Source organism: Rhinatrema bivittatum, chromosome 8, assembly GCF_901001135.1.
Source record: "Rhinatrema bivittatum chromosome 8, aRhiBiv1.1, whole genome shotgun sequence".
Lineage (NCBI taxonomy): Eukaryota > Metazoa > Chordata > Amphibia > Gymnophiona > Rhinatrematidae > Rhinatrema > Rhinatrema bivittatum.
Window position 1 is genome coordinate 222,307,050 of NC_042622.1, and position 27,935 is coordinate 222,334,984.

A 27,935-nucleotide genomic window follows, 5' to 3' on the forward strand; every position below is an offset into this window, starting at 1 on the left:
CTAATGGTAGGCACTGATTTCCATCGGAATATCAGATGAGTTGAATTATTTACAAAACAATTAGGAAAAGGGGCTGTCAGTATTGTTTGATTTGTTTTGAAGGGGATCCTATGGTGTTCTAGCTGATGTGGTTACAGAGTGAAAATAGTTTGGGAAATCTGCTATTAGAAGAAGGTAGGTTTGAACAGTGAGTATTCTTACTGTTTCTTTGAAAGAACATTCTTCAGTAGATACACAAAAAGATTTAGAAAGGTGGCTGATGATTATCCAGAAACATCAATATCTCTCAAATATTTTGAGTTTTACATCAAAATGTCTTCTTGCACTCCAAGATTGCTGTCAACCCACAAAGAGTCAAAGATTCAAACTAAAGAATGTAAAGCCTTATGCAAAAGTAGCTACCGCACCAGACATTCAGTGAGAGCTCTTTAAAATCAAATCTTGAAGCTTACTATACAGTTAAAGGTGGCCATCATGTTACTAATAGCATGGTACTATATTCATGTTACTACATATGAGAAAATGTAGCCTTAATGTATTTCACTTGGATATTTTTATCTCTTAAATGAGACAAATTTTATAAAAAATAAAATAAATGGTATATTTTGTGAATGGTGTTTTAAAAAAAATGATGAAAATTTAGCTGCACTGTCCCTGTCTGTCAGTGCTTAGAGTTGTAAGGAACACCTGAAGTAGTTCAACAGCCAAGAAGTTGGGGTTTCTTTAGAAGTATTGGGCATTGTTAAGGTCATTTTGTAATATCTTGCATAAGTTAAATCAATTTTCAAGAAAGACTTGCAAGCATGAATTACACCAATCTTCAAGACAGGCACATGCACATAAGTCCAACTTATTTATTATATATTTCAGTTAAATGCTGCTTATCTTGGCAAAACTTTGGGATCATGCTAGGTATTGTGACCTGGATTGGCTGGGCTTGATGAACCTTTGGTCTGACCCAGGATGGCATGTCTTATGTTCCTAGGTATGCACATACAATTACATCTGCCATTTGGTGATGTAGTTTTGCCAAATATATTTACACACACAGGGGTTGATTTTAAAACAAGCGCACGGGCATCCATGTGCTCATGGTTCCCGGCGCGCACATGGAAGCGGCGATTTTATAATATGCCTGCGGCATAAAATACTGTCCGCGTGCGCAATGTGTGGGCAGGTCGAGACTCGCGCTCGCAGAGGGGGAATTTTATAAACCAATGAGCGGCGACGCAAGTAGGCCTTCCCCAGTTCCCCAGTTCCCTAACCCCCTAACTACCCTTCCTACCTTTTCCCCTCTCCTCCCCGACGCCTAACCCCTACCTAGCTATCCCCAATTTTTTTGTTTTAATATTTACTGCTCCTTTGGAGCAGAAGTAACTTCCGCATGGCTGCCAGCACGCGTTTCCCCGGGACAGCGTCTAATGGTGCTGTCTCGGCCAGCCCATACTCTGCCCCGCCTGCCCCTTTTTTGATCTGCTGGCACTTCTGCAGATACACGCGTGGCCGGGCCGTTTCTAAAATGTGCTCGGCATGCACATGGCCCAACCATGCGCATATCTGCCGGATTTTATGCGCGCCGGTGTTTGAAAATTCAGGCGATTAATTTTTAAAATGAAAAGGTATGTGTATAAATCCCAACCCTGCCCAGACTCCAACACTGGAACACCTCTCCATGCATGTCAGTCACGAGTTTGCTCACGAGATCATATCATCAACTTAGATAACCACAACAATCTATCTTGTATCTCTAAACTTATCTTTTAATATGCCCCCTTCTTGTTCCTTCCTGTGTTGATTGCAAACCTATATTAATTGTAAACTGTGATGCAACTATAACAAATTTTTAATTATAAATCTGATTGTAATCCGCCTTGAGACTAACCTAGCAAAAAGTGGAATATTAATTTTTTATACATACATAAATGTTATAATGCTAGTGAGTTCCATATCTAAGTGCCAGTATTTTATTTATTTATATTCCGCTTTTCTGGCACTTCAATGTGGATTACATTCAGGTACGGCCATATAATACAATTATTGGTATTTGCCAATCAATGATGGATTTAAAATTACTATGGTACTGGTAAGCTCATATACTTCACTCTGCCACAAAATGAAAGTGAGACTGTTGAACAAGTTGTGATATTTTATTTATTTGTTGCACTTTTTGGTGCTTCAAAGAGTACATCAAATAGGATTACATTCAGGTACTATAGGTACCTGAATGTAATTAGATTGTAAACCCACAGGGACTCAATCCCAATGGCACTGAAGAAACAAGAAGGGAGTGAATCCCGGGCAGCTGCTGGTAGACCTCATCCTGCTGGCAGCTGAAGAAATGCGAGAACAAGAGAGACCCTGGCAGACCCATCCCACTGCTGACCAAAAAAACGGGAGAAAGTCAGCATGTGTGTGTGTGAGTGGAAGTAGATCAGAAATTTAGGGTGGGGGAAAAGGAGGAGGGGTTGGGAGGTGGGTTCCAGGATCTGAGTGTTATCATTTTGAGGTGTTGGAGTGGATTCTTGGGTACTGCTGCGATGGCCACTCCCACGGGGAGGAGCCCCGTGAGGAACCGCAGTACTAGGCTAGACTCTAGACACACAGACACTGAGAATTTGTATTTATTATACAGCTTGAAGATACTGCCTGGGGTGGACAGCAGTGAAGGTAACCCAGCAGAAGTAGTCCAGGGGTCCTCTGCAGAGGAGACCAGTCTCACACTTAAGTAGATGAAAGGCAGCAGAGGGTAGCAGAGTTAGAACCTGGATGTAGACTCCAAGTGCTGAAGCTGGAGATGAGACAGACTGAGAGAGTTAGTACTCACTGAGTAGTTAGCTGTATTGATAAAGATCTTGGCAGGCAGAAGCAGATCAGATGCAGGCGCCAGAGTAGGGAGCGCAGGCCCTCGAGGAGCGAGTACCCGGTTTCCCAGATAGGTACCTGAAAGAGAGAAGAAGGGCCCCCGAGGAGTGGGTACCCAGGTTAGCGATGAATTACTCCAAAGGGCAGAGAGAGAGCTTCCAGCGGCTGCTGGGAAGCGGCAGAGCAGATTAGACCGGAGCATTCCAATCCTTGCTAACTCAGTTTGTTAGGAAACGAAGGGCAGGCTAAATACCAGGATGTGCTGACATCACTCAGAGGGGTCGCCCCCGAGGTTCCCGCCATGACGTGGATAAAGATATGGGTGGGGTGCGCGCGCGCACCCCAGGAGGCCCTTAGGAAAAACATGGCAAACGCCATCGCTGTTGCCAATCCGGGGATGCTGGGGAGAGCGGCATGAAGACGCGGTGGCAGCCAACTTCCCAAGGCTTGAGGAGAGAGAAGGAAGAAAGGTGAGGCACAAAGGTCGAAGCCGTCTGAGACCAACGGACGCAACACTGAGAAGAAAGGAGAGGTAGGAAAGAAGGGAGGTTCTAGGATCTGGGGTTAGAATCTGAGCTCAAGGAAGAGAAGATCTGGAATCTGAATTGCAGTGGAGGCAGAGGTAGGTGTCTATATTATGCGCTTATCCTGCTATCCCTTGCATTCCACCTCTAACCTCCTGCCCTATCTGGTAAATATACTAGAGAGAGAGACACACACACACGCAGCATCAATCCCTTCACTTACACCCACACAAATACTGGCCCCATTCACAGAGCATGTGTGAGAAAGTGTGTGTGTGAGAGCAAGTATGAGTGAACATGTCAGTGAATGTGAGAGATAGAGTGTGTACTTGTATATCAGTGAGATCGTGTGTGAGAGGGAGTGTGTGTGTGTAACAAAGCATGTGAGAGAGGATGAGAGAAAGGAGGATGTGTGTGAGGTAGGTAATATATGTGTGAGTGTGTGTGTCCATGTAAGAGAAAGGGAGCATGTGTGTGAGAATGAACATGGGTGTAGGTGACAGAGTGAGGAGACAGTTTGTGTGCTCTCTACCTCCACCCCCCCAGCACTCCCCACCCTCCAATAATCCATTGTGATCTCAAGGTGACTGGAAAGCAAAAGTTCCTAGGTACAGTTTTAATTATTGGATGTTATTTAATGTGTCTGCTCTTGAAATATTTCTATTTATTTATTTATTTGTACATTTTTATATACCAACATTTGATCAATGATGTCACATCGGTTTACAGATAACGAAAAGGAAATAAGCAGGGGCTACTTATTTCTTACAGTGAAACATATTTTTAACAATGCAATGTAATGAAACTTTAAGTTCTTGCATATATCTAACGAGGCAACAAGATAAAGAAAATATAGAATTATATTTCATTATGTTTAAAATATTTGAGTTTTTAATTATTGGATGTTCTACTTGTCAGCTGATTGAAATATTTTTTTTCTTTTTATTAGTATGGTTTTACTAATGATTAATGTTTTATATTTCTTGATTTTATTTAATGTTTTATGAAGAATAGTGATGTTTCTGTTTTTCCACTGTTGCATTGCATACAGAGTCTGCTTGTTGCAGTGTCCAGTTCAGTCTTTGTCTGCACTTTTCTATTCATACTTCATGGTCTCTTTATTCTGCATCTAGTGAGGGTCTGTCTGTGTTTCATGTGACCGACGTAACGTATTCTACTAGCATGAAGTTTCTATATAGGGATCTACAGCAGCCTGGCTTGTTCTGTTTTCCTATTAGAAGGTGTATTGGTGTTTTAGGGCCTGCTGTAATATTTGCAGTGTTGCCTTTTCATAGGCAGGGTTGTAACTGTTTTGAGTGCTGGCAGTTAGTACTGTTTTAATATAGGAGGTTTACTATATTGTTCAGTTTATTTATGGCTTTCTTAGTGCCAAGGCCACACCCAATGGGGTAGATATTATAACATGCGCGCATGGCCTACATGTGCGCGCGCTACTTGCCACACGCACATGTATGCCCGATTTTATAACATGCGCGCGCATGTTATAAATCCGGGGTCGGCGCGCACACACACCTTGGGGTAGATTTTCAAAGGGTTGCGTGCGTAAGATCCCAATGGCACTGAAGATACGCACGCAACCCCCGAAAACCTCCCCCTGCCTCCCCCTGCGCGCGCCGAGCCTATCTTGCATAGGCTCGGCGGTGCACACAAGCCCCGGGACATGTGTATGTCCCGGGGCTTGCAAAAAGGGGCGGGGCGTGGGTGGTCGCGGGGCAGGGCCTGAGACTCCAGGCACAGTGGCCATTTGCCGCTGTGTCTGGGATTTCGGGCGGGCCGTTGGCCGGCACGTGTAAGTTACGCCTGCCTCCGGACAGGCGCAAGTTGCGCGTGCCGGCACACAATCCCTCAACACACCGGCAATGGCCGTTGTGTTGCAGGCCTCTGAGCCTGCCCACACCCCCGGACCGCCCCGCCCCTTTTGTAAAGCCCGGGACTTACACGCGTCCCGGGGCTTTACACATGACACCGGGCCTTTTTAAAATAGGCCCGGCACACGTAACCTTTTGAAAATCCAGCCCAATATGTATTACAATAGGCCTAATACCATATATGCTTCACATGTCTCTTTTGCAAGGTTTTTGGTTTGGCAGTGCATGTAAATAAAATATACCTCCTGTTGTAAGTGATAATTTTACCTAAGAAGATTGTATTTTGAATGTCCTTATTCTTGTAAAATCTTTTATAAATGCATAATTTTAATTTTGTGTGGAGAGGAGCTCAGTGGGAGAGGAGGGCACAAGGCTGTAAGGTTGCCTAGGGTACCTAATACTCTTGGCACTGGCCCTGATTGAAAAAACAATAAAAAGTAAGTGTTTAAAAACAGAACGAGGAGGGGGGCAGCACAGTAATTGTTCACACAGGGCAGCAAAAAAGCTAGCACTGGCTCTCCATGGTGATGAATACATCTGAGTGGCAAATGTCCTCACCAAGATCTAAGCAACAGACATTACTTACTGATGTTTACTCCCTGAAAGTAAGGTATTAATAGTAATGGTACTACATTGATAGCCATAAGCAGAGGATGAGATCCATCCAGTGGCACTCCACTGAAACTATTATTTTTTTTGGAAAGCAGAACTGCTTATCTGTAACAAGTGATCTTCGAGGACAGCAGGATGTCAGTCTTCACCTGTGGATGACGACATCCAATGTAGCCTGGCCCTAAACTTTTATATCAAAGTTTTTAGAACTTTGACTGTGCCTCAGAGCATGCCCAGCATGCCATTATACCTTGCGGAGTTCCTTTCAGATTTGTTCCTTAGCCTTACAAGGAGAAGCAAACTCCAAAGGGAGGCAGATGGGTTCCATGAGGAATGACATTCTGCCTTCCTTAGAGAACGCCTGTTACAGATAAGCAACTCTGCTTCTCTTAGAACAAACAAGATAGCAGTCCTCACACATGGGAATCCCTAGCTACAGACAGCCTCTGAACAAAAAAAAGGGAAAAGAACAATAAAGTGCCAATGGGATATATTTAGTAAGCTGCAATACGGGTATAACACATGAAAAACAGTGCGATATACCCATATTGCAGCAATACTGTGTGATATTTTCCCAAAAGCCCACCCCTATTGTAATGAGCTGCTTTGCATGTAATATGCATGCAAAGCAGCTCATGTATAGGAAATTTCATACAAACCTAATAACGTGGCTTGCAAAAAAATAATGAAAAGTTAGCTACACTCAGGAGTTGTAGAAAACTTCTCAGCTGGATCATTGAGACATTAACGCACATCCAGATACTTCTGCACAAAATTTAAAGGGCCTTAATGGCCCAACCTCTCCTCCAACTATATAAATGCCCCCTGCCACTTGTAGAGGCATCTTAAAAGTACAAAAAAAAATAAAATCTATTTTTACTGTGATGAAGATTATGCTCTCTGTGATCCAGTTACAACCCCACTGCAGGTGTTGATTGGGGTGCTGAATATTGCTCTGGAGCCCACTGCTGCCTTGGACATGCACATGAGGCTTGCTGTGTACAGGACCAAGGGGGTCCTCCTCAAAGAATATGCTTGAGATAGATCTGCATAGAATAAAGGCCATGCATACAGGTCTATCTCGTGCATATTTATTGTGGATATCCTAAAAACTAGATCTGTTTGTGACTCTCAAGGTCCGGAGATGGTCTGCTTTCCAAATGGAGAAAGGTTTCTAGTAGATTACCACAGGGATTGGTACTGATACCTATGTTTAACATGTTCATAAATGATCTGGAAAAGGGAACAAGTGAGGTGATCAAATTTGCAGATGACACAAAATTATTAAATTTTATTAAAACAGCAGTAGATTTATGAGTCTAGGACACTAGGTAACTGAATGGTAGACGACACTTAATGTGGAAAAAGTGCACAGTGATACAGAGAGAAAAATAATCCCAACTAAAGGTACATGAGTCACCACCCAGGAAAAGGACCTTGGAGTCCTTGTGGACAATACATTGAAATTCTTGGCTCAATATGTAGTGGTGATCAAAAAAAGCAAATAGGATATTAGGAATGATCCAAAAAAGAATGGAGGATGAAATGGAAAATAGCAAATTGTCTCTGTATCAAGCCATGGAGCGACTGCACTTTGAGTAATGTGTGTAGTTCTGGTCACCCCCAACTTAAGAAAAACAAAGCAGAACTAGAAAAGGTACAGAGGAGGGCAACAAAAACGAAAAAGGGGATGGAACATTGCTCCTATGATGAGACTAGGGTTCTTCAACTTGGAAAAGAAACAGCTGAAAGAGGACATAATAGAAATTTTATAAAATCACAAGTGGGATGGAAAAGAATAAATAAAGGAAGGTATTTACTCTTTCAAATAATACGGAGACAAGTAGACACTCCATGAAACTAACAACCAGCAGATTCAAAATAAATCTTAGAAAGTATTTTTCACTCAGCGTATAATCAAGCTGCGAAATCTGTTGCCAAAGGACATGACCAAGGCAACTAGCATAGCGGGGTTTAAAAGATATATTTGGGGAAGTTCCTGAAAAAAGTCCATAATGCATTATTAATCGAACAACAATATTGAGGAATAACTAGTATACAATAAAATGTAGAAAATAACTAGCTATATGTTTTGCTGCTGAGAATCAACTTAAATCTCCAGTATTATCTCTATCTAACTGCAATTCTGAGTTAACCTATATAATGAGAATTTTCTCAGGTCAGTTTTTTTAACATTTTTTATTATATCTCTTTTATTAATTTTATAGGATATATGGGTTCCTTTAATACATGTCAGGCATAGACACACAATTTAAATTTTTATATTTTTTAACCTTTTCAATTTTTTATTGTACAATGACTTTTTACCATTTCTATTTTTATTTTGAATAGATACTAGCTGAATAAAGACATCGAGCCTTGTCTCTATATGTAGATAATATCTAAGGTAATGGTGAATACATCTTCTCTGTCCTATAACTTACCTGTTCTCCTTCATCTCTTTCAATTTTTTTAAAGAATTTAGTCTATTGAAATTTTTGGGTTGTATTATTATTATTTATATTAGTATTTAATTAAATTTATATTACATTTTATTGTAGAGCCCCTGATGCAGCCATAAGGCAAAACTTTGGCCAGAGTCGGGCACTTTCATTATCTAAATAAAATCTTTCCAAGGCATCGGTCTAGCTTTTGTTTTCTTCACCTCGTGGCTTTTCTAGACCGGCTACCATCTTGTTTCTTGGGTCCTTACTCTGAGCTATCCGCTGTCTCCCGGCGATGCAGACCTGTAGGGGTCCTTCCCACAGGTAGTGACAACTTGCACCTCGGGCCAAGGGCCCACATACCCACAAATCATAACACTCTACTCTCCCAGGTCACTCCCAATTCAGAGTTCCAGGTCCAGATCAGACCGTTCAATATCTCATGCTCTCCAGAAATCTTTTCGATTTGAAGGCATAGTTTCTCCTGGTTGAAGGCTTTCTAGAGGAAATTAAAATGTCCTTGCTTGCCGATGTTTACGTGAAGGGTATCAGTCACTGAGCGTTTAGCATCCGTGCACTGAGGTTGAAGACTGAGAGATTGGGATGACAGAGCATCCCATCATCTTGAATTAAAAGAGCAAGGCTACTGGAAAACCTTACAAGATATGCATACCACATTTTGCCTGGACCATGCCATATACAATGAGAAGATTGAATGGCTAACCTCAGCTTTACATTTCCATATTCCCTCAATCACAAGATCAACTGGTATGGGGATGTTGCCTATACCATCTCCTAAAATTGCATCTCAATAATGTACGAGAGAGGGTGATTTCTATTGCCGGGCCCCAACTGTGGAACTCTCTGCCACAAGATCTGCGGATGGAATCAGATATTAAAGTATTTAAAAAGGGTGTAAAAACTTGGCTATTCCAACAGGCCTTCCAAGAATTTATATTGATTTTATACTCTTAATATTTCTTTATTTTACTACTTTTCTTAACCTTTTGAATCTTTAAACTTTTAATTTTAAAAGCTTTAACTATTTTAATACTTTTGTTTTATTGTATTATGAAATTATGTATTCATATCTGTTAGGGTTTTGAGGTGTTGGAGTGGATTCTTGGGTACTGCGGTGATGGCCACTCCCATGGGAGGAGCCCTGTGAGGAACCGTAGTACTAGGCTAAACTCTATACACGGAGGACACAGAGAATTTGTATTTATTATGCAGCTTGGTGGTACTGCCAGGGATGGCAGCAGTGAGGTAACCCAGCAGTCAGTCCAGGGGTCCTCAGAAGAGGAGACCAGTCCCACATTCGTATAGATGGTAGGCAGCGCAGGATAGAAGAGAGAGTCCCGGATGCAGACTCCAGCGCTGCAGCTGAAGATGAGACAAGCGGACAAAGTTAGTTAATCCCTGACATAGATAGCTGTATTGATGAGAATCCTGGCAGGCAGAAGAAGTTTAACTGTAGGCACCAAGGTGAGGAGAGCAGGCCCTCGAGGAGCGAGTACCCAGTCTCCAGTGATGGTACCTGAAAGAAAGCACAAGGGCCCCTGAGGACTGGGTATCCAGGTTAGTTCTCCCCGAAGGTCAGAGAGAGCTTCCAGCGGCTGCTGGGAGCAGCAGAGCAGCTTAGACCGGAGCGATTCCAATACTTGCTAACTCAGGGACTTATTTTCCAGACAGATCGCACGCGATAGCAAATGTTGCTTACCTGTAACAGGTGTTCTCACAGGACAGCAGGATGTTAGTCCTCACATATGGGTGACATCATCAGGATGGAGCCCAATCACGGAAAACTTCTATCAAAGTTTTCTAGAACTTTGACTGGCCCCTACTGGGCATGCCCAGCATGGCACTAACCCTACAGCCAGCAGGGGTCCCCCTTCAGTCTTATTTGATAGCTACAGGCAGTGCCGAAAATTAAATAAAATGTTACAAACCCACGGTGTAGAGGGCGGGTTTCGTGAGGACTAACATCCTGCTGTCCTGTGAGAACACTTGTTACAGGTAAGCAACATTTGCTTTCTCACAGGACAAGTAGGATGGTAGTCCTCACATATGGGTGAGTACTGAGCTGAGGATGTCCGAACATGCACCAAATGTACCCAACGGCGTGCAACAGGCACAACAACTGGGGTGGAATTTGGTAGAGGGCATCCTGAACCCCACCGGGCAGGCGGAAGGGTGTACGTACGTCACATTGGAAATAAGTTATGCAGGACAGACTGGCCGAAGATGGAATCTTGTTTTCCGGCTTTGTCCAAGCAATAGTGGGCTGCGAAAGTATGGAGAGAACTCCAGGTGGCAGCCCTGCAAATGTCAGGAAGCAGCATCGATCGTAGATGTGCTACTGAAGTTGCCAAGGCCCTCACAGAGTGTGCTTTAACACGGTCTTGAAAAGGAATGCCTGCTTACTGATAGCAAAAGATATGCAGGCCGCCAACCAGGAGGAGAGAGTCTGCTTACCCAGAGGTTGGCCTAATTTGTTGGGATGGAAAGACTAACAACTGAGTTCTCTTCCTGTGGGCAGCTGTACGGTCTAGGTAGAACGCTAGAGCCCATTTACAGTCAAGGGTATGCAGAGCCTGTTCCCCTGTATTGGAATGGGGCCTGGGAAAGAAGGTAGGTAGTATGTTGGCTATTTATTGTCACTGATCCAGGAAATGGCAAATTTGTCCTGCTACCGAAGGGGAATGATGAGGATTGGATAATGGTATCAAAAACTAGGCCCTGGCTTAAGCTGGGCCTGCTGAGTTGTTTTTGGCTGATGTCATTCCCTCAGTCTAGGTCTGGCAGGAAGTTGTTGACAGTATGTCAGAAGGTGGAGCCAGTGCTCCTGAAATGGTCAATATGCCTTCTGGGAAAGTTTAGATGTTTGTAAGGCTGTTGCATTGGAGTAAATTGTTCTGGTGCCAGGAAGAGACTGGACTGCTACATTTTGGTCTTATGTACGAGATCGTTCCTCTGAGTTTTTCTCCAAATAAGTTGTCCCCCAAACATGGGAGGTCAGCAAGTTTTTTTTCATGGATGGAACTGGTTCATAATCATGCACCTGTGCTTCAATAGAGGCTGAGGATGCACACAAAGCAAAGGACTCAGACTGAATGGAGTAGGTGTCGCACAGTGTCCCAAAATGGCTGAGGGAGGGTATTCTATTCAGAAGCAGGTAGGTAGGCTTCAGCTTCTGGAGACAATCATGAATGTATTGTACCATGTAGAACTGATGAAAGCCAATGTGTGCAGAGAGCACTGTACTCTGGAATGTTCTTTTGCCAAAATTGTCTAAGTTTATGATCTTTCTCCAGTGAGGAATTGAAATGTTTCTTTACTTTCTTCACAACTGATTCCACTATGACTGGCTAGTGTGGAAGATGACCACACCATATCCCAGAGAGTGTTGGACTCAAAAGGAGACAGGATGTAGGTGTTTACCATTGTTTTGAATAACATCTTAAGTATATCATGAACTGGCATGGCAGCAAGTTCCGCTGGTGTATCCAGAATCTTCAATAGACCAAGGAGTTCAGTCTGTGGGTCTTTGTCTTTGCAGACATTAATACCCAGTGCTGCTGCCAATTTTTCAATATATTTGGAATAGGTGTGTTGTGTTTGAGGCATTGTGGACCCTTGGTCACAATGGAGATGACCCCGCCCATGGGGAGGAGCCCTGTGGGGAACCACTGTGGCTGACACAGTATGGATAGTCTTTATTGTACTGCTGTAGATGGTGAAAGCAGGAAGGTAAGGCACTGATCCACAAAGTGCCAGTACGTTCAACAGGCTCAGAAGTATAGTCTCACCCAGATGTTCACGATAGGCGGGAGCCTGCAGTGCGGGAAACACCACAGCTGGTGGCTGGAGTTGGAGCACCAGATCGTAAAGGTACTCACAGAATGAAGGCGTCTTCCTGATGGTAGAATGGTGGGACCAAAGGTCCGTGGTACAGGATATAAATGTAGATAGGCCCTCTAGGAACGAGTACTCAATAGTCCAATATCCTGAAGTGAGAATAGAGAGAAGACTCCCGAGGAGTGGTAGTCTTAGTTAGTGAGGAACCCCGAAGGGAAGTTGGAAGCGAGAGACCCCGAGGAGCGGGTGTCTAGAGCTTCTTATTGGAGCGAGGCCCTTAGAGTGAAAGCAGCGTCTAAGCATGCAGCTTAGAGCAGAGTAGCGAAATGAAGACTTTGCTAACTCAAGGTGGTAACAGAGGCGGAGGCTAGATATACCCGGAGGTACTGACGTCATGCGGTGGGGCCGTCACCGAGGTTCCTGCCATGACGTGTATTTAAGCGTAGGAGATGTGCGCGCTCACGCCCAAGGAGGCCATGGGAGTGAGCATGGCGGATGGGGACGCCCATGCTGGTCTGGAAATGCCGAGGCACTCTGCACTGGAGGTAGCCATCTTGCCCAAAGAGAATGAAAGGGGAGAAAAAGAGGTAAGACAGAGCGGTCGCAGCAAGGTGAGGTCTTTTGGGAAGGAAGAATGCTCCGGAATTTCTGGCGGAGGGTCCGAAAGTATTCCAGTGGACTCTTCATCCAAGTCTGGAGGTAGTGGTTGGCTTATCCAGGACTCCAAAGATGAAGGGGAAGGCACCCTTCTACTAGTGGCCCTAGAGAAGTGACCTGACCTCTGAATGAGTGGACTCTGCTGTAATCGAATGTGTTGATGAAGATCCTCTAACTTGAGGTTCTGATGATGAAAGCACATGGAAAAGTATGGGACTCCAGTCTGAGGAACCACCGAAGCGGGAGTGGAAAAGACAAACTGAAGCATTCCATCTGTCTCTTGCTAATGAGGTAAAGAAATTTCTTACCAACCCTATAACCTAGTCATAGGACTGCTATGTCCTTTGGCCTAGGATTAGCGAAGGAAATTTTCTGAAACTAGAACAGGTTCCTGCATTGTAATAGGTGGTGGATTGAGGACAGCAATTGTGGTACTATCTAACAGGATGCAGTGTTTATAATCGAAGACTTTTGTCTACTGACATTGAGGGTATTAGTCGTCTAATCAATGGAGGAAAAAAGGGTAAATTTTTGTCTAGGTAATCCTCTCGTGACCCAGAAAAGTGATGTAGAGGACTCTGAACTCCTTTTGTTTTGAAGGGTCAAAGAAGGAGCAAGAACATTGTGGAGCACAACATGAGAATGCATCATAGCCTGCATTGGGGCATGACATGGAGACAACATGGCTATATTAGAAGAATCAAGACTCATCAAGTAGATCGGCATGACTTGCATCGGTACATTGTATGTCATAGTAAGTGTTGCGTTTGTGCCTCTTCTCGCCCCTCGCTCCACCCTCTCTACCTGGGATGCGACTCCCTTCGACTCTGACGGACAGTGCAGCTGCAGCTTCTCTCCGCCTCTTGGTCCCAGTTCCCCCGGGCTGGCCTGATGCTACGGATCCGCCATGTTCCTGATGACATAAGGGCGCGCGCGCTCCTGACTTTGTACCAGTAAGGGCGCGAACCTCGGGGGTGTCATCCATTTGCACTTTAAAAGGTCTTTGTTTGCTAACCTCTAACATTGAGAGGAGACGTACACTGTCGGTGGATACATGAGATATGAATGTTTTTTATCCAGACCATCGCCTGAACACTGTTTACTGACTATTCAGCCCCTGAGGCAGCCACCACATGTGGTGAAACTCGGCCAGAGTCGGGCAATTTTACTTGATTCTTTACGTCTCCTTGATTAAAATTTGAAAAAGATGCTCTTGTGGCATCCTTTCGTTTGTTACTCCATAGTGGGGGCATGATAGATTGCTATCTCAATAGCGAAGTACTATATACCTATTGCCAACTCCTCTTCCTTGGAGAGTTGATCCATAAAAGATTGCTACTCCTTAGCAGATTGATACAGCTTACTACTTCCTTTCCTTACAGGAGCATCTAACAGCAGTTCGCTAACAGAATTACAGATTGCTACTCCTCCCCTCTGGAGGAGGCGAGCATAACAGATTGATAGCTCCTCCCCTTTGGTGAAGGAGAGTGTAATAGTAAGGTGCATTGTGGTAACATGCATCTGGTGCAGCTGTGCATCGGGAATGTCTATGCACCGTGCATTGGGCGTATCGATGTACCGTGCTTAGAGGGCATCAAATGCTTCAGGTGCATTGAGGCTCCATGCTTCGAGTGCATTAATACATCACCTGTCAACACAGAACAGGTCGCTGCACCGCTCTTCCAATGCTTTGAAGAACCATGTGCGATGAGGCATGCACTTGTGGTGCTGAAGAAGGACAACCCGATGCTGTCTGTACCGATGCACCTCGAAGATTATTTATGCTTCTTCAACACAGATAGGGCCATTTCAAGGAAGTGATGCCTCTTATTCTTCAATGGCGTCTAGGCAACTCCCCCATCTGCAATATCTGTAGGTGTGGGGTTTTGGAATGGCTGACTCAAGGCTTTCCCAAGGAGGCAAGCGATGCTCTAGTACAGGAGGAAGACCTACTGTTACTCCTTACAGATTTACACAGTTCTTTCATGTACATGACCCTGGAGTGCTGTGAGCACAGGGGCATCAATACAGAGGCTTCACACACTTTTTAGTTGTGGCTCGGTCCCAGACAGCAGTAGCATAATTTGTGGCCGTCTGTGAGGGGCAAGACTTTTCCACAATGGCAGTTTTTGAACCCACTCATCATTGTAGACTTTTTCTTCTGTGAGGGAAAGTCTCCCCTCCAGTTTGTGTTTTTTTGGTTGTTCATATGCTGCAGAAGCAGTGAGGCAACACAAAACACGAAATTTTAAGTAAAAATGCAAGTTTGAGTGCAAAGATAGGAGAGATGAAGTACACATCTGTGCTTCAGCCTGGACAAAAAAAGACTGAAATCTAATGAGGCAGTGCATGTGCAGGAACTCCTGCACATATTCAGTAGAACTCAAAGCCTACAGAGAAGTCAGTTTGGTTCTACTGGATGACATCACCCACATGTAAAACAAAGTTGCTTACCTGTAATTGATGTCCTCGTAGGACAGCAGGGTGTTGGTCCTCACATGTGGGTGACATCATCAGCATACCACTATCCGTGTGTCCAGTGGGGTCCCTCCTCAGTCTCGTAAGGAAGCACGAAAAAAATAAAATAACAATCATCAGAGAAACCCAACTCCGCGGGGTGGCAGGCAGGTTTCCTGAGGACTAACATCCTGCTGTCCTAGGAAAACAACTGTTACAGGTAAGCAACTTTTGCTTTCTCTTAGGACAAGCAGGATGGGAGACCTCACATGTGGGTGAATACCAAGGTATAAGCTGCTCCTGGCAACACAATGACCAGCAAACACTTAACGGTAAACATAAGAAATTGCCACACTGGGTCAGATCAAGGCCAGCATACTGATTCCAACAATGTCCAATCCAGGCAACAAGTACCTGGCAAGTACCAAAATGCTAATTAAATCCCAAGCTACTGATACCAGTAATAGCAGTGGCTATTCTCTAAGACAACTTGATTAATAGCAGTTAATGGGCTTCTCCTCCAAGAACTTATCTAAACATTTTTAAAACCCAGCTACACTAACTGCACTAACCACATCCTCTGGTAACAAATTCCAGAGCTTAATTGTGTGTTGAGTAAAAAAGAATTTTCTCCAATTAATTTTAAATGTGCCAAATGCTAACTTCATGGAGTGCCCCCCTAGTCCTTCTATTATCTGAAAGAGTAAATAACTGAGTCACATTTACCCGTTCTGGACCTCTCATGATTTTAAAGACCTCTATCATATCCTCCCCTCAGCCGTCTCTTCTCAAAGCTGAACAGCTCTAACCTCTTTAGCCTTTCCTCATAGGGGCTGTTCCATCCCCTTTATCATTTTGATCGCCCTTCTCTGTACCTTCTCTTAGCAGCAAAGGGAGACAGCCTGAATCTGAACAATAGGCCTAGGCAGGGAGAGTTGGGTTTACAGCTGAAAGAGATTTCGAAGGACAGATTGGCCAAAGCTGTTGTCATGTCAGCCATCCTTGACCAAACAGCAGTAAGCAGCAAACGTGTGGAGAGAATTCCATGTCGCAGCCTTGCAGATTTCGGCAATGGGAACCGTTCGCAAGTGAGCTACCAAAACCACCATGGCTCTCATTGAGTGAACCTTGACATGGCCTCCAAGCTGAAGGCCCATCTGCACATAGCAGAAGGATATACAATCTGCCAGCCAGTTTGACAGAGTTTGCTTGATCACCTCAACTCCCAATCTATTCTTATCAAAAGATATGAAGAGCTGTGTGGACTGACGGTGGATCGCTGTGCACTCAAGACAGAAAGCTAAGGCCCTCTTGCAATTCAAACTGTGCAGAGCCCGTTTGTCCTGGTGTGAATGAGGCCTCGGAAAGAAGGGGGACAGAATGATTGACTGAGATGAAAATCAATCACCACCTTAGGAAGGAACTTGGAGTGAGTATGCAGGACCACCTTATTGTGAGAGAATTTTGTGTAGGGTGGATACATCATCAATGCCTGAGGCTCACTAACCCTGTGCTCTGAGTTGACCGCAACCAGGAAGAGGACTTTCCAGTTCGGGTAACTCAGATTGCAAGAGTGCAGAGGCTCGAAAGCATCATGCATGAGCCAAACCAATATAGCTTTGAGGTCCCAGGCCACAGGGGAGGCATCAGCTGAAGCAAACCCCACATAAACCGCCCCACTATGGGCTGCATAGAGACAGGTGCACCCTGACTGAGTTGGTCTTCAAGACAGCCTCCGAAAGGTTCCACAAATAGTCAAGCAACTTCAAAGTGGAGCAGGCAAACTGATCCAAGCGGTGACCCGCACACCAGCCGGAAAACCTCTTTCACATCAGTCTGTAAGACTTTCTGGGGGAAGGCTTCCTAGAAGCTATTAGTACCCAAAATACTTCGACAGAGAGGCCTAGGGTCCGCAGAGCTAGCCTCTCAACATCCAGGCCATCAAGGCTAACTCCCTGAAGTTTGGATGGTGTAGTCTGCCCTGATCCTGTGTGAACAGGTCGGGGGAGGTCCCCAGACTGATCAGTTCTCTGACAAGCAGGTCCTTCAGGTGCGGGAACCAGACCTGCCTCTGCCAACAAGGGGCCACGAGAATCATGGTCCCCTTGTCCTGCTGGAGCTTCAAGAGTCTTCATCACCAGCGGAAGCAAAGAATACACGTACAAAAGGCACTTGCCCCAATTGCGGGAAAGGTGTCCGAGGCTGGTGTTCTGTCTGATCTGAACAGGGAGCAGAAGTGGCTCACTTTGCTGTTGCAAGGGGAGGCCAAAAGGTCCACGTCTGGGGTCCCCCACAGGTGGAAGATGCAATCTGCCACTATTGGATTCAGGGACCACTCCTGTGGCTGAAACACCCGACTCAGGCGGTCCGCCACCACATTCTCGGTCCCGGCTAGGTACATCACTCATAGAAGCATGCCTCGGGACAGAGCCCAGGACCAAATCTGCACCGCCTCCTGACAGAGGAGGAACAACCCAGTGCCTCCCTGTTTGTTGATGTACTACATTACCTTTTGATTGTCCGCTTTTGGATGAGGACCGAACAGTTGGCCAAGCAATTCTGGAATGCCCAAAGAGCGTAGCAAATCGCTTGTAGCTCCAGGAAGTTGATCTGAAACAATAATTCCTGAGCTGTCTATCGATCCTGCATACAGAGGATGTCCACATGTGCACCCCAACCCAGAGTTGATACGTCTGAGGTAAGTACAACCTGAGACGGGTGAGCCTGGAAAGGAACTCCTTTCCAGTCTGGAGCAGGATCTTCCCACCAAGACAGGGAAATCTGAAGAGGCTACATAATGCAGATGTGTGCACTGAGGTCCTTAGTGGCCTGCTGTCACTGTGACCGCAGCGTCCATTGCACCCTGCGCATGCACAAGTGTGCTAGGGGGGTAACATGGACCAATGCAGCCATGTAGCCAAGAAGACAAAGCAAAAGGCAGGCAGAGACCTTCCAGCTTTAGCGAATCAAGCTCGTGAGCAACGACAGGGCAAGCGCCCGATTGTGAGGCAGGAGCGCCCTGGCCTGAGCCGTGTCTAGATGGGCCCTGATAAAAACCAGCTGTGTTGAAGGGCAGAGGTGGGACTTTGGGTAATTGACAAACCCAAGAGACTGTAGCACCTGAATGGTCAACTTCAGAGAGCGAAGCACCCCCTCCTGGGTGGTGCTCTTGACAAGCCAGTCGTCCAGGTAGGAGAACATGTGTTCCCACTACTGCCAGGCACTTGGTTAAGACCAGTGGGGCCGATGCAAGGCCAAACAGTAACACCCTGTACTGGAAAAGTCTTTGACTATGGTAAATCGAAGATACTTCCGGTGACCAGGAAAGAACTCGATGTGGGCATAGGCATCTTTCAGATCAAGGAAGCAAAGCCAATCTCCTCTTTGCAGGAGTGGGATCAGGGTGCCCAAAGAGACCATCTTGAACTTTTCTCTTTGAAGAAATTTGTTCAAAGCTCTCGGGTCTAGAATAGAGTGGAGCCCCCCCCCCCCCCCCCCCCCCCCGATTCTCTTTGGTATCAGGAAATAGAGAGTAGAATCCTTGGCCCTGCTGGCACAGCGGAATGGGTTCAACCAGAGAGCTCTATCAAGACTATCTCCTCATGAGGGGACAGGGCCCAAGATGGACCGGGGGGGGAAGTCCGCAAGGACGTCCCTGAAGTTCAGCCGGTACCCTTGGCAAATAATGGAGAGGATCCACTGGTCTGAGGTACTGTGGGGCCAGTGGTCCACAAAGAGATGCAGCTTGCCCCCTACTGGAGGGCAGGATGTCAAGGGTACAGTGGTTTGGCTTATGCACATCTGCCGCCAGTCAAAACCCCATGGCAGGGCTCTGCTGCAGGGCTGGCTGAGGCTTGGGGGTCCACTGCTGCCGAGGGTGGCCCTGAGAGCTGGTGCATGGCATGTATGCCCGAGAGGCAGGAGGATAATACTTCCTAGAGCCCTGGCATGAGGATTTCCTGACAGAGGACGGCGGGTCAGAAGTACTGGCCAAAAGATGTTGCAGGGTCTCGTGGTAGTCCTTCAACTGGGCCACCACATCCCTGACCTTACCTCTGAAGAGATTTTCACCAGTGCAGGGTAGGTCCGTGAGTTTCCCTTGGACCTCCAGCCGGAGATCTGAAGCTCTGAACCAGGCCATCCTGTGGGCGCCAATGCCCGCTGCAGCCACCCTCACTGTCGTCTCAAAAACATTATAGGTGGACCTCACCATGTTTTCCAGCCTCCAGGCCCTGCTGTACCACTGTCAATAAAGCAGCCTGCTGTTGTTGGGGCAAGTGCTCAGACAGCTACTGAACCTGTTTCCACAGGTTTCGGTTGTATTGAATAAGAACATAAGAAATTGCCATGCTGGGTCAGGCCAAGGGTTCATCAAGCCCAGCATCCTGTTTCCAACAGAGGCCAAACCAGGCCACAAGAACCTGGCAACTATCCAAACACTAAGAAGATCCCAAGCTACTGATGCAATTAATAGCAGTGACTATTCCCAAAGTCCCACCTCAGCCCTTCAACCAGCTGGTAGGAAGCAATATGGGCAATAAGCATGGCGCCCTGATATACCTTCCTACCCAAGGTGTCTAACCCTCTATGCTCTCTACCCAGAGGAGCAGAGGCATGGATGCGAGAACGCTTGGCCTTTTTGAAGGCGGATTCCACCACCACAGACTGATGTGGAAGGTGATGTCTCTCAAACCCCAAGGCTTGCTATACTAGGTAGATGGCATATGCCTTCCAATTCACCAAAGGAATGGTCACAGGGTGTTCCCAGATCCTAAGGAGTAACTCCTTAAAGATGTGGTGGACTGCAACAGCCACCACCTCCTTTGGAGCATTCACGAACTGGAAGACTTCCAGCATCTAATGCTGAGCATCTTCCTCCATGAGTAGCTGAAATGGGATAGCCTCCGCCACAGCCCGGACAAAGCCCACAAAAGAGAAGTCTTCCAGGAGGGACCTGCACCTCTCATCTGGAGGAGATGGGTCCCAATGAAACTTCCTGAGTCATCCGAGGATAGGTCAGAGGTATTATCCCCCCATGGATCATATGGGACATCCTCTTCACTAAGGTCTCCAAGGGGCCATCATGGAGGGTCCCTGCCCATGCCTCTCAGTTTGGGCACCGAAGGCATCAACTGCACCAAGACCCACGATGGTCCAGGAACTGGACTGAGGAATGTTAGTCACGGGATCAACCGCCCCGATGGAGCCAGTGGTTGTATCTGTTTTTCCTCCTCCTCCATCCCCACAATGGGAATCGCTCCAGAGGGGGGCATCAGTGGCCACTGGGGAACCAAGGGCCCACAGGCACCGGCTGCATGTCCAGAAGGACGTCCAGACACTCTAGGAGAGACGCCAACATAGAAGGCGCTGGCTGCTCGATACCCCACAGGGCTCGGAGCACCGCCTACTGTATCCTGCGATCTAGTTCCTCCAGAAAATCTGTTGACGTCAAAACGGGCTGAGGAGGAGAAGGTGTCACCAGAGCCCCATCAGCGCTCCCAGGAGGTTCGTTGCCCAGCACCATCACCGATGGGGAACACCTGGGACTCCCAGGTCTGATGGAGGGCGATGCCTCCTCCCCACAGGGTCACTCCAGTGGCAGCACGGCAACTGCCGGCGCCGAACAGAGTCTGGTGCTGTGTACCGATGGCGACTGGTGTCAATGCTTGCAGCTCTTCCCTCAGTGCTCGGCCCAGTCTTTCCTCAGCACTGAGGATGTAGAAGAGCCTGATGTCTTTAAAGTCTGACGGCAACGGCCTATCCCCAACTCCTCTCTCCCGAGAAGGTCCCGATGAAGGGGTGGACACAGATGGAGTGTCCAACAGTTCCCCATGGCCTCCAGGTGTTGACACCAGCGGCAATCGAGGAGCGACACACTGGAGATCTACCGCAAACAAGGGTAAAAATGTAACCTGCCGCACGCTGACCGGGATACCAATCGGAGGAAGAGGAACCTGGTGAGTAACAGTCAAAAAAAATCGAGCAGGAAAGCAAAAAACACATTGAAAAGAGCAGAGCTCCACAAACCGTGAGGCAGTACTTCACAGAAAAAAACTAGACTGAAGAGGGACTCTGCGTAGACACGCGGATAGTGGCATGCTCAGTTTTCCATGCCAGGCTCCATCTGATGTCACCCACGTGAGGACTACCATCCTGCTTGTCCTAGAAGAATGGATAATTCGGCCTGCTTATTGATGGAAAACTTCAGTCATCCAGTATAAATTCACAACTCCCTTTCCTACATATACACAGGCATAGTTCACATACACATAAATCTGTGTATCATGGAGATATCATACTGACATCCATTAAATACAGAATCCTCTGGGGCTTGGGCATATCATGAAGTTAATGTACTCAGGCTTCAGAAGGAGGGTAGATGATTGTTGCTACAAGAGCAATCCTTGCTGGCCCAAAAATCAGTACTGAGAGCTCTGACTCAGAAGATTTTTGTCTGCATCCCTGGGCCAATGAGTGAACTTGAAATGCAAAGCTGTCATGTAAGGAGGGAGGATAAAGTGAAAAAAACCCCTCTTCAAATAATTTACAGTTGTAAAGTAGTATATAGTCAGATTACCATTTAAAGGGTACTTTATCAAAGGATTTATGCACAGAAACCCTGGCCAGGTAGTTGTATACATAAAACTATGCACAAAGGCAATTTTGCATTTACATCTAAGCACACTACAACAAGGCATGCTGGGGGGGGGGGGTGAAGTTGAGGTGGGGATATGATTTACGTGCATAAATTTGATTTTCAAAAATATGCATGTAAATATACATACACTAGTATAACTTTGTGCATGTATATTGGGCACTGGTTCCATGGACACCCATGAAGTTTTTTTGTAGGCTGTTTGAAAATTACCCTCCCTGTGAACAACTCAGAAGTATACTGTAAAAATAAGGTACAGAAGGAATATTATGAATACATACTTAAAGCACCACATAAATAATGGTCAAAAGACTGAACATGGTATAGTGAAATTTTAATCAACATCATGACACACACTTATATATTATATATATATATATATATATATATATATATATATATATATATATATATATACAAAGTTCTTTACTTATCAGTAATCAAAGTTCACTCCAAACTCATCCAATTCTATCCATATTCTATAATATTACCCTGTGTATTAATTCTGCTCTGTCCTTGGTACAACTGTTCTCTCCCCTTACAAGAAAACCATAACAGTCCCTTAAGAAAACACTGTATCTCCATAAAAATATTTTTCCCCTAATTTATATTTATAGAGCAATTTTTCAGTACTGGTACATGTTGTACAGGTCCTTATCAGTACAATGGGGTCTCGCCAGCCATGCATAAAGTAATTTCAATCTCTATAGTGAAAGGAAACACTGCTCACCTGCAGCAGCCTTCATTGGTCCTTCACGCAGTGCCTCATTATTTCAGAAAGATTTTCCGGCAGCAACACATTAAGGCAGACTTCACTGATATCCAATGAAAAGGCAGAATAAATAAAGAGAATGCTCTTACCCCACTTTGTACTCTTAAAAGGAAAGTGGTACTGTGATAAACCTGAATGGGATATTAGTATTGTCTGCGCTGCTAGGGCTTAAAGGGGACAGAAATTCTACAGCTCTTACTAAAAAAAAAAAAAAAAAGTCCTGAATCTCCATGATCAAAATCTGTTAATTTAAAAATGAAATGCATAGGAGTGACCTGATGGTCCATGGCACTGACAAGTTGGAGTCCTGGCTTCAGTTCTTGACCTGATTTCTGAAGAGGGATGCTACACTGGTGAAACAGTTCAAATGTTAAAGACAAGAATAGTCTTCACAAGCATTAAATAACATCACATAGAACAGCAAGGTGACATTCCTGTGGGAAGACATTTTTTTTCCAGACCAGACCACTGCAGTGACTAGAATACTAAATGGGAATTCAAAACTACTACCCAAGACTGTAAAGCAGTCAAAATGAAGATGATCATACACTTTGAAACAAATACAAGGGAACTGAAGAGGAATACTGGTTTCTTCAGTCATAGTACTCCTGAAGCTGTAAATTCTGCTAATAATCTCCCACAATTTTCTCATTCCCTTTCAAGCACATCACCTGCCTCTGTTCTGGGGCTGGAACTTATTGTAGTTCAATTACTAATATCGCTGTAAACCACCTTGAGTATTAATTGGAAAGATAGGCTAAAATTCCAGGTTTTTTTTTTTAATTCACAATTCTTTACTGCTTTGAAAACCACCACCATTATAATACAGCCTGTAATTTACTTGTGTATTTGGGCAACATCATTCATAACTCATTCTACACTGACTGGAGTAGGGAAGCAGAGCTCCTGAAAGTTAATCACAAATGTTTTAAACCAGGACTTTTCAAATCTGTCCTGGAAACCCCAAACTGGCATATCAGAGATGCCAATTTGTCACATGCATATTCATTGTGGATATCCTGAAAACCCGACTGGCTGTGGGGTCCCCAGGACAGATTTGGGAAGTCCTGTATTAAATTAAGTTTGGGACAGCCCTATGGGCCAATCAGACTTAGCCAGATAAGTTATCCAGCTAACTGAATATCCGAGTTAGCTGAATAACTTATCCATCTAAGTTGGCTCCTCGTCGGAACATCTTTGCCTCATCTATCACTTAGCCAGAAAACTAGTTATCTAGCTAAGTGGCAGTCATTCAGCTGAGGCCGGATATTCAGCTGCCACTATTTAGCTGGATAAATCCGAACAGCTCTATCTGATACTGCTTGCTTGTCTAGACAGAAGAGGGATGTCAAGATATGTAAGAAGGACCATGTTGACGCCTTTATATGTTCTTGCCCACTCTAACTAAAAATTTGTGTTTTATTTTGCCACAAAGACCACCAGGGGCCCAATATTCAGTGCCACTTAGCCGGACAAGTACGGACTTATCTGGCTAAATGGAAGTGTCTGAATATCTGACAAGTTTGGCAACTGCCACTTAGCTGGACAACTACTTATCCAGTTAAGTAGTTAGTTGGTTAAGTGATGAGCTTAATAGAGTGGAGCTACTTATCCAGCTAACTTAGCTGAATAAATAGTGAGATTTAGACTTATCTGGTTAAGTTAGCCAGGTAAGTTAGACCTGCTATTGAGCAAGTCTAAAATTAGCTGGATAAACTTATCTGGCTATGAGCAAGTATCCTTACTGTGAAAAGTATTTTCCATAGTGACAAAATGAATTAGCCTTGATCTCTGGGTTGACGCCCTATGGTGGCAACAAATGGACTTCTTTCTCATAGCTAGTATTTTTTGTTCTACTGAACATGTGTGGTAGTTCCCATGCAGCTAGTACCCTGCAGTTTCTTCAGTCTATATCAAAACTAAACAGAGTAAGACTAATCTGATCTACAAGGAAATGGGAGGGCCGCTCATGGCTAATTCACCCTGTTATCTATGGAAAACACTGTTTACGGTAAGTAAAATTGCTCTTTTCTGTCGATAAGCAGTCTGAATTAGCCATGATCTCTGAGGAGTCCCAAACTGAAGTTTGTGAGAGATTTTACATGTCTGTCCCCTTTCTCTTAGGATTTATTTTGTGCAACCCAGGCTTACTTCCCAGTGGAGAGCAGATTAGTGAGGAAGAACTTGAGATAGTAGTGCTTTTCCTACAGCGCTATCTGACGCCACTTGCTTGTCTAGACAGTAGTGGGATGTCAAGGTATGTAAGGAGGACCATGTTGACGTCTTTCAGATGTCCTCAAGTGACACATTTTGTAGATTTGCTACTGAGGTTGCCATTGCTCATATTTGGTGAGTCCCTATTTGACTATGACGTTGCAGTTGTGTTGCATCATAACAATGTCTGATGCAATTAACTAGTCAGTTAACCATGGAGCACTTGGTGACTGCTGAGCTGAGATAATTAAGGTCATAGACAAAAAGCTGTGATGTATGCCTAAGAGATTCTGTCTTTCTCTTGTAGTAGGCTAGTGTTCTTTTGCAGTCTATAACATGCAACCATTTTTCTCCATGTTGAGCATGGGGTCTAGGACAGAAAGTTGAGAGAACTGATTGGTTCAGGTGAAAAGACTATACTACCTTGGGTAGGAACTTGAGGTTGGTGTAGAGAACCACATTATCATGGAAAAATAGTAGGTAAGGTGGGTAGTGCACCAGTGCTTGAAGTTCACTAATTTGACATGCTGAAGTGACAGCTACTAAGAAAAAGCCTTTCCACGTAAGGAATTTCAGGGAAGCAGATTCAATCACTTCGAAAGGTGGATCCAAAAGTTGCTGGAGTACCAGGGAGTGGCTGGGTGAGTGATCGATGAATTGGGCTATCAGAGGATAAGTAGTCACAGAATGGTCATCAATACGATCATGGTAGGCCACTATGGCACTCAGGTGAACTCTTACTGAACATATTGCCAGTCCCTGAGTGGAGAGGTGGTGTAGGTATAACACCAATGACTTGGGGGTCACACGATCGGGGGTAAAGACCTTTAGTCTCGGACCTCGAGGAACAGCGACAGCATTTGAATGCATAATTTCAAGTAGAAGGTTTTCTGGAAATTGTAGCTCATTGATTATTGCGCATTCAACTTCCATACTGTGAAGTGGCCCTCTGCTTGCATTAGATTGGAGGATGTGACGATAGCTGTATCAGATAGGTGTACCAAATTTGTTGGGGCCATGTGGTTGCAATCCATATCTTGCGAGCTTTGTCTTGATTAGTTTTTGGATCATCCTGATTAACAGAAAAGGAGGAAAGGCATACCCTAGGTCTTGTCCCCAAGTGAGCAAAAAGATGTCTCTTGTGATCCTCTGAGGACTCCATTGGATTGAACAGAATCAATCTACGTTGTGATTATTAGCCAATGCAAACAAATTTATAGATGGATAACCCCATTGACAGAAAATCCTGTCGGCTGTGGTCTGTTTGAATGACCACTCATGAGGATTGAACAACCTGCTGAGTTTGTCTGGGTGTTTTATGTACCGGAAACATATGTCACTTGTAAGGAGACTCAATGGTCGAGCACCCATTGCCATATCTGCAGAGTCTCTTGGCTTAGTACCCATGATCCTGTGCCTCCTTGCTTGCTGACATAAAACATCACAACCTGGTTATATGTTGGAGGATATGAGAGAAAGCTCAAAGAGCATACTTTATGGCTCAAAGCTCGAGTCTGTTGATATGAAACATTTATTTGAATGTTAACCATATCACGGTGGGATAGTATGTGTGCTCCCCAGCCCATTGTTGACACATTTGTTGTTAGTATTATTTGATAAGGCTTAGGGAAAAATCCACTCCCGCCATCAGGTTGGGCAACCAACAGGCCATGAGCACAGACCATAACAGGTCTGTGCTCATGGCCTGTGAGACCATTATCATATGAGAGCGATTGCCTCCACTGATCCCATTGGGCTCAAATACCCCATTGTAGTTGGCACATATGTAGTCTTGTATGGGGTATCACATGGATTGCAGTTGTCATGTATCCTAAGGCTACTAGAATCTGACGAGCTGTTGCCCACAGTCAGCTGAGTAGGATAGATGTAAAAAGATCAAGGCTCCGTATTCTTTCCGGAGGGAAATAGGCCTTGGCTTTGTCCATATCTAGGAAACGTTCCAATAAATTGAGCAACTGAATCGGTGTTGCATGAGATTTCAGGAAGTTTACTAGAAATCCTAGGTCCTGGAGAAGCTTGACTTCTTTTTGGAGGGAAAGTTGCAATTCTGTATGGAACGGAGCTGTAATCAACTAGACATCTAGGTTAAGTGAATACTTGGATCTCCGGTGGCACAGATGTGCTGCTAAAACCACTAGACGCTTCCTAAAGACTCATGGTGCTTCAGAAAGTCTAAATTGGAGTACTCCGTAGTGGTTGTCGCTCACTTGGAAACTAAGGTATTTCTAGCAGGATTAATTGGGATGTGTGAAAATGCACCATAGAGGTCTAGTGAGCACATCCAATCTCCCTGCTGAAGGAAGGGTAATATCATGCCCAGGGGGTACATCTTGAACTTTTCCATCCAAAGGTACTATAGATATTCAATTGTCAGAGGTCTAAGATCAGCTATAGACCCCTGACGTCTTGAGAATTAGGAAGTAGAGTGAATAGAATCCTAATCCTTTTTGTGATTGAGGAAGTACCTCTATGGCCCAGTGGAAGAACAGGTGCTGTACTTCTGCCTGAAGTTGTCATTGATAGTAAACATTAGCATGTACGGTCAGCAAATGCGGTTGCTGCAGAAGGTGGGAAAAGTTTAGATGCACAATGGAAAGGACCCATCTGTCCTTTGTGATGGATTGCCACATGGATAAGAAGGCTGTTGTCCTACCCCTTATGGGAATTTGTTTCTTCAGTGGTAGCTGCGTTAAAAACTGTGTGAAGCCTTTCCCTGTGGCTGCTGAGATGACTTCTTTTGTTTATGATCCTGTGGTCTTCCCTGTACTGATGACTGTTGGGATTGAGTCACAGTACCTGCAACAGGGGCAGGAGATTATTGCTGGAATGGCCTGTATGGTTTTCTAGAGTAATATGGTATCTTGAATACGACTTGCAGGCTGTGGATGGTGGTTCAGATGCTGATAGGGACTGGATGGCTACATTTTGCTCTTTGAGCTGTGCCACCATCTTGCACAGTTTCTCCCCGAA

At 45.0% G+C, this 27,935-nt stretch overlaps 1 protein-coding gene across 6 annotated transcripts in view; it reads left to right on the forward strand.

The window, feature by feature from the left end:
- Positions 1-27,935, forward strand: part of LOC115097983 (granulocyte colony-stimulating factor receptor-like) — a 151,307-nt gene that overhangs the window by 291 nt on the left and 123,081 nt on the right. The window lies entirely within an intron of this gene.